Source organism: Papio anubis, chromosome 18, assembly GCF_008728515.1.
Source record: "Papio anubis isolate 15944 chromosome 18, Panubis1.0, whole genome shotgun sequence".
NCBI classification, from domain to species: Eukaryota; Metazoa; Chordata; class Mammalia; order Primates; family Cercopithecidae; genus Papio; species Papio anubis.
In genome coordinates this window covers 3662507-3674872 of record NC_044993.1, presented here as the reverse complement: position 1 = coordinate 3674872, position 12366 = coordinate 3662507, and positions in this window count along the sequence as shown.

The window sequence follows — 12366 nt, the reverse complement described above, 5'->3', positions numbered from 1 at the left end:
AAGTGCTAGAATTACAGGCATGAGCCACCGTGCCTGGCTAATTTTTGTATTTTTAGTAGAAACGGAGTTTCACCATGTTGGTCAGGCTGGTCTCGAACTCCTGACCTCAGGTGACCCACCTGCACCGGCCTCCCAAAATGCTGGGATTACAGGCGTGAGCCACCACGCCCGGCCTAATGTTGTTTTGTTTTGTTCTGAGATGCCATTTGTTCTCTGGCTACAAAAAACCTGTGTCGGAGACGCTCAGTGGGTTCCTGAAGACACAGACTTTAGAAGCCCCTTGAAGGACAAGTTATAGCTACAGACCTGGACTCTGGGGACACAGGCTCCTCCAGGACTAAGGGCTGCTCGTAGCCATGGTCACTAACAGGGGTGAAATGGTTCCTGCCTGCCAGGAGCTTTGTCTTCATCAGCTCATCCAATCCGCACAGCACTGCGCTGTGCTTCTCCCATTTCGCAGATGAGGAAACTGAGACTCGGAGCAGAGAAGGATCTTCTCCAGGACCACACAGCTAGCACGTGATAGATGTAGAATGGAAAACCAGGTCAGTCTGATGTAAAATCACACGCATGTACGTGTGCACAAACACACGTGAACACAGGTACACATGCAGCCTCTTGATCACGTGTGGGAATTTTGTTTTCGGACCAGTAAAACAGTGACCGGCTTTTATTTTTTTAAAATTTCTTTTGTTTTTGAGATGGAGTCTCACTCTGTCACCCAGGCTCTAGGGCAGTGGTGTGATCTTGGCTCATTGAAACTTCCACCTCCCAGGTTCAAGTGATTCTCCTGCCTCAGCCTCCCGAGTAGCTGGGATCACAGGTGCCCGCCACCATGCCCAGCTAATTTTTGTGTTTTTAGTAGAGACAGGGTTTCACCATGTTTGCCAGGCTGGTCTTGAACCCCTGACTTCTAGTAATTTGCCCGCCTCAGCCTCCCAAAGTGCTGTGATTACAGGTGTGAGCCACCACACCTGGCCAGTGACCTGCTTTTTACTGCAGGCTGGACCCCAGGTCTGCAGGGTTTCTGAAGCTCAGGTGAAACACGGGTGATAGATGATCACTGGCTCTCCTGGCCCGGGGTGTAGTGTCTGCAAACAGGGCAGGCAGCCCACTCACTCAGAGCCCTGGCCACCAGGACCCCTCAGTGGGAGGACAGACCTTAGGAAGGGTAAAAGGACTCTGATCGGCATCTGCAGTGCTGTTAATAAGCTAAATCATGAACTCCCATAGAAAATTCAGTCCTCACCTCAAATGGGCAATTCAATAAAGGAAAACATGGAAATTGACAGCATAGAGGAAAACTTTCCCTTCTCAGCAGTAATCCAAGTCACACACGTAATAAACACAGAAAGGTATTTTTTTTCATTGATTAGTTTGGCAAATACTTTTTTCAATGTTATACCCAATGTTGGAGAGGAGAATAAAAATTGTTACATGTTTTCTAGAGGCCATGAGAGTAATTTATAGATTTTGATCCAGGAACTTTATTTCTAGGAATTTATTAGGGACAGAATCATAAACGTGAACAATGATTTGCATACAAAGATGTTCATTGCAGTAAAAGTCATTGGAAATAACCCAGAGTATTTCTGAGACAATGTCCTCGCTGTTGCTACCTCTATTTATCCATCCTCCCCTTCCCCCATCTTCTGTGTGCTTTGCTTCCGGTGACCTGCACCTGTGACTCTCTTTGAAGTCCTGTTCTTGAGTCACAGGGACTGCTTCACTCATAGATGCAGAGGAGGCTCCTCAGACCTTGTGACCCTCCTCAAGCAGTCCTCCTGCCTTAGCCTCCCAGAATGCTGGGATTACAGGTATGAGCCACCATACCCAGCCTGTCCATTTTCAAAACAATTCTTGGCTTGCTTCACGTCATTGAAATTATTAGTTATCTACACAACATTTATTCTTCCCTTATTTCTTATTAACAGAGCCACATTTTAATGGGCATCTAGAAAACTACATTTCGCAATCTCCCTTGCAAATAGGTATAATCATGTGACACCATTAGAGCCAATTGGCTGTAAGCATCATTGCCCCTAGAGTCAAACAGAATCTGTTCATTTGACCTTCACTTATTCCAGTCTTTCTGCCTGGAGCACGAATGTACTGGTGGAGTTGTAGCCATCATCTTGACGCCATGAGATAACAATAAAAAAAAGTTGGAGAAAATGGAAAAGATCTCGCCTCTGACAGCATGTATTGAACCAGTGCTATTAACTGCGACCTGAGGATTTCTCAGCACTCGAGAAAAGAAAACATACCAAGTGTGTTCAAGCCACCAATTGGTGGGGGTGGAGTGAGGTCGGGGGGTTCTGTTAGTAGCACCCAAATGTGATTCTTTGATATACTCCATCACATCAAGGGAAGGTTCTGATGGCAAACTTTCCAGAATAGACCCTTTTTTGGGCTTTTGATGCACCCACAAAACCTACTTTCAGAAATGCCATTTTCCCTCTAATCAGACAAAGAATGTTCCAGCTTCCTAGGGACCCACAGGCTGTTGGAAGAATTCCACATCTCTCTCTGTCATCAGCGTGCTCCAGCCCCTGCCTGGAAGGGTCTGAAATGACAGCCTTTAACTCACCACGCTGGTGAGGAAACATTCCCTGTCTACCACATCTAATCCCAGCAGGAAGACAAAAACTGGCATCCAGCGTGGCCTGTGTACTCAGTGTCAGAGAAAAGGAATTTATAGGAAACAGAATCTACCTCTTGCTCAACCCCTAGAATGAAAACTCAGTGCTTAATGAGATTATTACAGCAAATATGCCACAACAGGGACCAGTTACATGAATCTGGATATCTTCCTTCGATGGAAACCTATTCACTTACAATGAGGCCATCAAATACTTAATGCCTGTTAAAATGTTCACAATATATTGAGTGGGATGAAGGGTTACAAATAGCTATGCAGAATACAGATTTTAAGTACACACAATATACAGAACAGAAAACAGACAAACAAAAACCTAAAAGGGAGTTGTACTCAACATCTAACAGGCATTTTTCTTTAGCGGGATTACACGTGATACCTACCATCATTGTTTGTTGCCTGGATAAGAGAAAGAACAATGTGATAAGTAAGGAAGCCCCCTCTGCATTTTGTACTCAGATTAATGGATCTGATTTCAGTTGTAAAGAGGTCAGCTGGGTCCCTGGCAAATTTTATCTTCCACCATTATCCAAATAAAATTGGCTAAATATACTTTTAACAACAGGGCTCTTTGGGTACCACATGTCCACCCCCACCCCACTCCACCTACCACCTTTTTTTTCGGGGGGGAAGCCCCCTTTTGCAGAAGGTTTTCATCCTGACATGCTCAGTAAAAACATAACTGGAGTCAGTTGCTTTCTCATCAATCCAACTGGCTCCTCTAAGCCATTCAGAAGAGTGGTTTTTACATCTTCAGCTCAAACCATTAGGGAAGCATTTATACAGCACCAGGTATTTGCTTGCTCTGAGTGGTATCCAGAGAGTCCTCAAGGCTGCTGGCCTCTCTTTGCTCCTGCGGGGAAGAAGACTAACTTTCGAGGAGGAGAGGGAAGACTGAGGGCAAACTCACAACTGTCCTAAGGAGGATCTTTCCAAAAAGTTCCAGAACTATCTGAAAATGATGCCCATGCATCTCAATAAATCAGAGTCTCCTTTAATGAGACTGGCAGCCCTGTGCCTATTTTTAAAAGTTTATGACCCTGGATTTGCGAGGAAAACCAGCCAGGCATTGCCCAGAGCTGTGCAGAACGAAGCATTTCTAAGTTTCCATCTCACTCCCGAGAGGCAATCCATCATGATAAGGAGGGGCAGGGAGGGAAGGAGCCGGGCTCCCTGCAGCCTCCCGCCTGGTGTAGCTGTTTAAGTGGCAGGCACCTCAAGCCCAGTCCATTAACCAAAAAAGGGTGCTGTGCCTGAGCTATTTCTAGCTCCCTGCCAGGGCTCAGAGAGGCACAGCCCTGTGGATTCCTGCAAAGTGAAGTGTCCCGCCTGGCATCATCTGACATAGGCTTTCTCCCCCAACACCAAGACCTGGAACAATCTTGTTCGGAGAAACACAAATAGGTGCAAGAACGGCCTTACTGGGTCTCATCATTAGGTTTGAGTCTCCTGTGGCTGCTGTAACCACTACAAACCAAGGGGGCTCAAAACAATAGAAATTTATTCTCTCCCGGTTCTGGAGAGCAGAAGTCTGAAATGAGGGTGTGGGCAGAGCCGTACTCCCTCTGGACCCCTTTTCCCTCTTCCAGCATCTGTTGGCTGCTGGCGCCCCTTGGCTTGTGGTGCATGGCTGCAGTCTCGGATCTGTCTTCATGGCGTGCCCTCCTGGTTTTCTCTCTGTGTGTCTCTGATCGTCGGGTTTAGTGGCTGCCTGGATAACCTAGGATGATCTCATCTTGAGATTCTTAATTTCACTATATCTGCAAAGACCCTTTATCCAAATAAGGTCAGCTTCATGGGTTCTGGGTTTAGGACATGGACATATCTTTCTAGAAGCTGCCATTCTAACCACTATACCTGAGCAGCTGTCCATCTCTTTCCAGGAAGCACTGCAACTCATAATTCCAGGGCATGGCCCAGCGCTCCCAAGTTCAGCCACCCATCCACCCCCAGGTGACGTCATCCACACCTCCAGGAACCAGTGGCAGCCTCTCCGCTCTTGCCCTCAGAGGTCCTGGGTCCCACAGATTTGCATGAGTCTTAGACCCATTAAGATCAGGGACTCTGAAGTCAGCCTTCAGTTCCAGTTCTGGTTCTACCATTTATGTTACCTGGGCCTCAGTTTCTTCCTCTGTAAAGTAGGCATAATCAGAGTGCCTATTCCCTAGGACTGTTGTGAGAATATAAAAAGCTGCTATTCATAAAGGACAGGGCTGGCCCCCACTCAATAAATGCGGCCTAATATTAACTGGACAACTGTATACAGATGTGTCACCTAAAACGGTTAACCCAAGGCGGTAAAAATGTGTCTCAGTCTCCCCATTCATCCAGCAACAGCTGACCATTTGGCAGCAATCTGTGTTATGTTAAGATTTCCTAGTATATCTATTTGTACTGTTGCTTTAGGAATCATATGAGAGTAAAAAGCATGTTTTGCAGAATATATTATGAAAACAATTATAGGGTATATGCCTATCATTAAAAAAATCTTGATGATGTTATGCATGCATATATGAGGAATGAGAAGGCAAGAATAAATGCCTGGGTGAAAAGTTTAAAAAAATAAATAAATAAACGCGGCCTTATTCTTGAATACTTCCATGTCTTGATTTGTGGTTCTAGATTCTTGACCTTTCAACATCAAGTCTAAGAGAGCCAGCCCGTGCTCCTTGGTGGATCAAAGATGGGTTCATGTTCCAGAGCAACAACATCTCAAACCATTGAAATCCACAGAGCTCTTCATTCAAATGTATTTCCAGAACACCTAACACATCAAGCAGATAAATAGAGGCGGAGCTGGGCCGGCAGCTGCTGCGGGGAGCGGGAGGCAGAGCCTGGGCCGGCAGCTGCTGCGGGGAGCGGGAGGCAGAGCCTGGACCTCCCAAGAGGCTTTTCTTTCCATAGGCTGGTGGGTGCCAGGGGCCTTGGTCCGTGGCCTGCTAAGGTGAAACAGGCCAGGAGGGGACCTTCACAGATTATTCTGCCACCAAGCATCAATTATTTCTTATTTCCTTGCCCCATCTTTCCTCAAATATTCCCAGTCCATGTAGAAAGCCCACCTGAGCTCACAAACCTTCGAGCAAACTGAAGGCGAAGGAACTAGACAGAGAAAGATTTCACATCTTTGTTTTTTTTGAAAAACCCCACATGTTCATTGTAGGAAATTTGGAAACCACAGTCAAGCACTTAAACTGAAACAAAAATCAGACGCGGCAGTGATGGTTCAGTCGCCTCCGTCCCGCCTTCCGCAAATAACCTCAGTGTATCTGTAAAGTCAAAGGCTGTTACTATTTACACTTGAATTTATTTCAAATGGTCATATTTTTTCTAGACCACCAAATAAAACATTTAATTTTTATATCATAACACACGTACTTCCTCGTAACCTATTTGTCCTGTAACTATGTTTTGCAAACATTTCTTATAACTTTAAATATTTTTTTCTTTCTTTTAGAGGCAAGGGTCTCACTATGTTGCCCAAACTGGTCTCAAAGTCCTGGCCTCAAGTGATCCACCTGCCTCGGCTTCCCAAAGGGCTGAGATTACAGGCGTGAACCACCACGCCCAGCTAAATATTTTAAGAACATAATTTCTCACCATGCGAAGCATTTATTTGTGGATATGACCCATCCTTTATTTGCCCAGTTCCTGGTTACTAGTTATTTATGTAATTGCCATTTTTAGGAGACACACACACACATACACACACGCGTGCACACACACACACATTTAATGTTATAATCTATCTGTAAATATTTACAGAACCTCTGAGTATTTCCTTTGAACCAGTTCCTACAAATATGATTATTTTTGAAGACATGCACTTTTTAGGGCGTTTGATACACTTGGTCAAATTGCTCTCCAAAAAGATTGTAACAATTTACAATTTTACCAGCAATATATGATAAGAGTACTTTTCTCAAACGGTTCCTATTGAATACTACAATTTTTAAAAACTTAGCCAATTTGGCAGGCAAAAAAGAAAGAACATCTGTATCTCTGTGTGTTTTCTTGTTATTGTAGATGAATAGTCTTCTATGTTAGTTGGCCAGTGGGATTTCTTCTTTTATAAATTGCTTGATAATACTTTTTGCCCTTCACCTCTTAGGGTGATCGACTGTATCTTCCTGATTTTCAAGTGTCATCTGCATTTTACGCACAGTGATTTGCCTTATCCCTTCATTACAACGGGTCTCTTAGCCTTCCAGAGGCCAATGAGCAAGTCAGACCATCTTTCACAGATGTTGGAAACATTTTCCCCAATGTGTTGTTTACTTTCTAATTTTGTGATGGATTCATAAAAGGATTTTACACCGTCCAATATCTTAATCTTTTTCTTTATGATTTCTTTCTCTACCTGTAAAATTCAAAAGGTATGAAAAATCCACTTTTCCCCACCTGGTGTGGGAAAATCTAGTAGAGATGAAGACTGAGTAAAACCACCTTAATCCAGGAATGAACGAAGTGAATGCGATAACATCATAACCTGTGCTAGAAAGAGAAAGTTCCACTTGGCTTTTAGATTCCAGTTGAGTTCAGGCTTTGTGTTTTGTTTACTAACTCTCTTTTCCTGAATAATGAATCGATGTTTAAAAAATGCCTTCTCAGATGTGCTTGGCACGGCAGCTGAAATTTTTATTCTAATGTAATAAGGGATTTCTTTCCTCTCCTCCCTCCTAATCAGGGTATCTCTTTAAGCATATCCACATGGAGGTTTTCATAGCTCAGCCCCAGATAAAGGAAAGAAACACATAACTGCTTAAATACTTAAACTGCTTTCCCATAATTGGGAACCAGAGACCAAATGCCCTGAAACATTTGGGTGATACTCTTTGCCTTATAGGGGTCTTGCTTAAGCTCTTTGTAAAGTAGGTGCCAAAATCACCTTATTGTACTAGGATCCCAGCTACAACCTGATGCCCTTACTCCCAAGGGCTGGGTTTCCAGGTTAAGGTGCGGCACATCTGCTCGCCTTTTCCAGGAGTGTTTCTGAGACTGTGTTTACATTCATAGAGACTCATTTATCACTAATGCTGAACCTCTTCCAGGTCAGTACGCAACACACGTGCATGCTCGCAAATCATTGTGAAAATGCAGATTTCCAGGCTGCACCTCGGATGATGCTACTTCAAAGGGACTGGGGGGACCACAGGCGTCTGCATTTTTAACAGTACCCTCAGGAGCTGCCGCCGCTGCTGGTTCATGCTCTACCTTTCCAGAACTCCCTTTCCAGGCCAAATCCTTCATCTTACAGTGGAGGAAAAGTCTACCAAAAGTGGGGAAATCTGCTTTTAGGTTCTTGCTCCGAGAATCCAAGGCCACATCCAGGCTCGCTGCCTGGTTTCTAATTTCCAAACCAACCCTCCCAGGACCCTGCCGTCATGTGGCAAAGCCTCCGAATCCCACCCTGCATTGCTGCAGAGTGTCCAGTTTTCCCAAATTCTTCATTCGTGGGTCCCCGTCCGGAATGGCCGTGGTGTCCGGTGGTATATTGGCCTCCTGTGGCTGCTGGAACGGAAATGTATTCTCCCAGTTCTGGAGGCCGGAAGTCCAAAGTCAAGGTGCTCCAAGGTGCCAGCAGGGCAGAGCCCCCTCTGAAGGCTTGTCAGCTTCTGGCTGTTGGTGGCAGTCCCCAGCTTTCCTTCGCTCACAGCTTTACGACCTCAGTCTCTGCCTCCGTCATCACCAGCCTCCCTGCTGTCAGTCTCCTGACTCTCTCCTCTGTATGTCTCTGGCTGTCCCTCTCCTCTTCTTCTACGCACACCAGTCATTGAACTAGGGCCCTCCTGGCCCCAGTATAACCTCATCTCAACTAATGACACCTGCGAAGACCCTGTTTCCAAATAAAGTCACATTCTGAGGTTCTGAGAAGGACACGGATTTGGGGGACCCTATTCAACCAAATACATGTGGTTAGAGAATTGTCCAGTCCTGGAGGGGATGATCTGAGGGCCCGTCCTCCCATCCAGGGATGCCTTCAGAGTCACCCGGAGAGCTCCTGCAAAACACACACACCAGTGACTGCCAGACTCCCTGCACTAGAATGCCTGGGTATGGGCATTGCCCGTGGGCTACAAGTGTGTTTCCTTGGAGATTCAAATATATAGCTGTGACCCCTCCCCACCACACATAAGAAGGAGTTGTCACTAGGGGCAGCTGCAGAACCAGGAGCTATAATTCTCAGCCCCCTTATATCTGAAGGTGGCTCTGGGACAAGCTGTCATGGTGGCATGAGCGGATGTCATAGGAGTCACCTCTACCTCTGGTCAAAGGCTCAGAAGATGGCATGTCTGTTTTGCTCTCCTTTTTCCCAACCACCAGTTGGATGATAAAATCCACAGGGCTTAAGAGGTGGCAGGGCCACCAGGGGAAGGATTCTGGGTCCCCAACTCACCTCATGGAGGAAAACAGCGACCAACCAACACCACCTGCATACAGCTCTTACCTGGGCAAGAGATTGCCTCTTACTGCCCTGGGAGCTCATTGTCCCAGCAGCCAGTAATCCTTATAATTACAACACAGTCCCAGTTCAGAGCCACAGTGCTACAAAGATATTGGGCCCTCCATGTGTCTATCTTTCCTGAGTTCCTTTTTTATATTACTTTCGATAACCTCAGATTACAACACAGTACATGACTAATGTTTTATATCTTTATCAAAACAGAAGTCAAAAGCATTGCCACTTCCTAACACCCTCCTAGAATTGAGTAACAAGAGGATGCAGATGATCCTGAACAATTTCCATTTTGTCTTGCTTGCTAGGAAGCTTATGGTACAATTTATTTTATTTTATTTTTTTGAGATGGAGTCTCACTCTGTCACCCAGGCTGGAGTGCAGTGGCACGATCTTGGATCACTGCAACCTCCACTTCCCAGGTTCAAGCAATTCTTCTGCCTCAGCCTCTCAAGTAGCTGGGATTACAGGCGTGCACCAGCACGCCCAGCTCATTTTTGTATTTTTAGTAGAGATGGGGTTTTACCATCCTGGTCAGGCTGGTCTTGAACTCCTGACCTCAAGAGATCCACCTGCCTGGGCCTCCCAAAGTGCTGGGATTACAGGCGTGAGCCACTGTGCCAGGCCTCAGAGTAACATTTAATGTTTAATTACAGGACCTCATGCATTCCACATTCCTGGGACTCCATCTGTCTGCTTCTAAGTTCTTTCTGATCAGCCTCGAATGCTGCGTTCCCATGAGCTGTGTATGTTTTAAGGTTGTGAGCCAGCTCCAGTTTTTACATTTGGTGGATCCTACAGAAGAAAGACACACACAGACACTGTGGCAACACGCAGGCGGAGCTGTGACTACTGATTCTCGGCCACTGGAACTGCAGTGGAGAATGGAGGAGCACATTTTTTAAATGAATGAATGAAACAAGCAGGTATCGATCTCCTGCCATAAACCTGGCGGTGTGCCAGGCACCCAGAAGAATAGGCCGATGTACAGCTCTTCGTCACCAGGGAACTCCTGGTCTATTGAGGGAGACTCCTGTGCTCATCAATCATCATCATATCAGGCAAAGAGTCATAATAAACACCGTATACTATGCAACCAGTCAGTATGAGTATGAGAAGAAGAGAGTCATCAATTTGCACTGGAGGGGGTCAAGGAAGTTGTCACAGCAGCCACAGCACAAGGATTAAATAAGACATTGACAGGTGGCGAACAGAGATGCCTGGAGCAGAGAGTGTAGCCAAGACCCAGAGAATAGAGAACACGCATGGCATTTTGAGGAATCTCTCGTATTTTGTTTTTCACGCCTCATCCTCTTCACCCACGGAGGTTTGAAACTAGGGAATCTCCTTTTATTGTTGTTGTTTGTTTGGTTTTTTCGGGGGGTTACTTAATATGTAAAGTTACTGAATAAGTAAAATTACTTAAAATATTCACCACGTCCTGGTGCCACATTCGGAGCTTTTCCTAAGATGAAATCCAAATTCACCCGTCTTGAAGGTCCCGACCTTCGGGGACTTGCTGGAAGAGTGACATGTTTCCCTTGGCAGGGGCCCGGTTTCTTCCTGTGCCAACAATAAGAGAGTAAGATAACGTTGGTTTCAGATCTTGATTCTTAAGAAAACGCCTCCGGTGTTGCACTTTCTGTAACATAATGGAACAAACGGGACAATTCCAAGAATTGTGCTCTGGGTCTTGTGGGGCCGCGGGGCTGCTTTAGAAGGGTCCTGGGTGAGCCTTCAAAGAGACTCCCTTATTCAGCACCTAACCCGCCCCCCCCCCCCCCCAGGAAAACAACACAGCACATAGCAAAACAGGCTATGAAAATTCCCTTTGCAAGAGCTGCTTATGCCAGAACAAACCACAATGTTAAGAAGAATTCTTTCCCGTGGGCACCCACACTGCACACGCCGGGGCTGGATGGCAAACTCTCACTGTTTTTGCCGCCGTTTCCAAAGTGTGTTTCTTGAGACTTGACCCAGGGATGCATGCAGGGCGCAGTGAATTTAGGCCTCCATGGACTTCGGATGGTTTTTTGTACATCTCCAAGTGAAGGTCCAGGGTCATGTAGGGGCAGAAAACACAGCTGAGAGGGAAAGGCCCTGCATTCTCCAGCCCAGCCTCTTGTCTCCACCGCCACCCCTGCCCACCATGGCGTGCCCAGACCCCCCTTCCCACACACAGCCTGGGACTCCTCCAGACTGGGGACGGTGTGTCCTTGCCCTTTCTTCTGCCCCTCAGCGCTACCATCCCTGACCCCAGCCCCTCACTTTTGCTCCCTGAGCTGGGACAGCCATTGCTTCTGTCGGCCCGGCTACAACCAGACTGTGCATGGCCTGTGTGTCACAACACTGGACCATGAGCCCATGGATAGTGCGGCTCACTCTGGACCCATCTGTGTTTCTGCCGGGACTCGGGGCGCGTGGCAGCCAGGAAGGGAATGACAGTATCTGTGAGAGCCACGAATGAAGGAGTGATGCGCTGTGTTCCCAAGTTCCCAGCATGGCTGAGCACCGGGGCCCGCATGGTAACCCTCGGGAGGGTGCCTTGCTGGCTCCTGCCTTCCCTTTGTCTCACCTGCTCCCCTGCCTGAGCCTCCTGGGCTCACCTCCCAGTCCATGACTCCTGCCTCGAGCTCCATGTGCTCCGTGGAAGCCTGACCTGGGACAGCGAGCATGTTTAGGGGCTCTAGCGTTGTCCGTCCTCTGAGGAGTCCCCAGTCTAAGCCCTGAGGGTCAACCTTTCCCTGCCCCCTACTGCTCTTCTCTGCTTTATAAACACCAAGGACTCTGGAGAGCGGCATCGGCTTCCCAAATGCCATCTCTTTCAACCCATCCTGGCCCCTCGTGAGGCGGGGTGTGCTATCATCCTTGTCCTTTCCATGTTATGGGTGGGGATTCTGAGGCTCAGGGAGATTAAATTCATGGCCCACAGTCATGGCACTGGTGGGTGGTAGAGACAGGATCTGAACCCAGGTAATCCGGTTGCATGATCCAAGCTCTGAATCATGAGGCTCGAGCTTTCTGGCTTCCGGGTCTGTCTGTGGACTCAGCAGCCTGGAGGCAAGGTACACAGGGAAGGGGAGGGGGCCCACTGAGTGCCACTCAAGCCCCACCCACCCCCTTCTGCACCTGTTGCCCCAGGGCATCAGGACCCACACCAGGAGGTCAGCCTGCGCTCACTCACACGCCACAGGCACTGCACACCAAGGGCGCAAGCCAGGCATAATTTAATACACATCCCCTCACGTGATCC